The 550-nt window shown below is 33.5% G+C and overlaps 1 pseudogene; it reads left to right on the forward strand.

Annotated features, from left to right (window-relative positions):
- The window catches only part of LOC103727576, an 11,796-nt pseudogene that overhangs the window by 5,801 nt on the left and 5,445 nt on the right, over positions 1-550 (forward strand).

The following is a 550-nucleotide window of genomic DNA, read 5'->3' on the forward strand; positions in this document are numbered from 1 at the left end:
GATATATATTTTGGAGCTATTGTGAAAGGGAGTGTTTCCATCTGCTCTTTCTCTGATTGCTTGTTGTTGGTATACAGAAAGGCTACAAACTTTTGTAGGTTAATTTTGTAACCTGCCACTTTATTAAATGTGTTAATAATTTCTAGGAATTTTCTGGTGGAATTTTTTGGATCTCTTAGGTATAGTATCATATTCTCTGCAAAAAGATGACCTCTCCTTTTCCAGTTAGTACTCCTTTAATTTCCTTTTCCTGTCTTATTACTCTAGCAAGAGTTTCAAGCACTTTGGTAAAAAGGAGTGAAGATAATGGACATCCTTGTCTGGTCCCTGATTTTAATGGGAATGCTTCCAGTTTTTCTCCATTTAGAATGATGTTGGCTGTGGGTTTGTTGTATATAGCTTTAATTATGTTGAGGTATGTTCCCTCCAGTCCAATACCTTCTTGGATTTTTATTAGCAAATCATGTTTTGTCAAAGGACTTTTATGCATCTATTGAGATGATCATGTGATTTTTGTCTTTAAGTCTATTTATTACATTTATTGACATTT

This window comes from Nannospalax galili, unplaced genomic scaffold, assembly GCF_000622305.1.
Source record: "Nannospalax galili isolate Female #2095 unplaced genomic scaffold, S.galili_v1.0 scaffold589, whole genome shotgun sequence".
Classification (NCBI taxonomy): Eukaryota; Metazoa; Chordata; class Mammalia; order Rodentia; family Spalacidae; genus Nannospalax; species Nannospalax galili.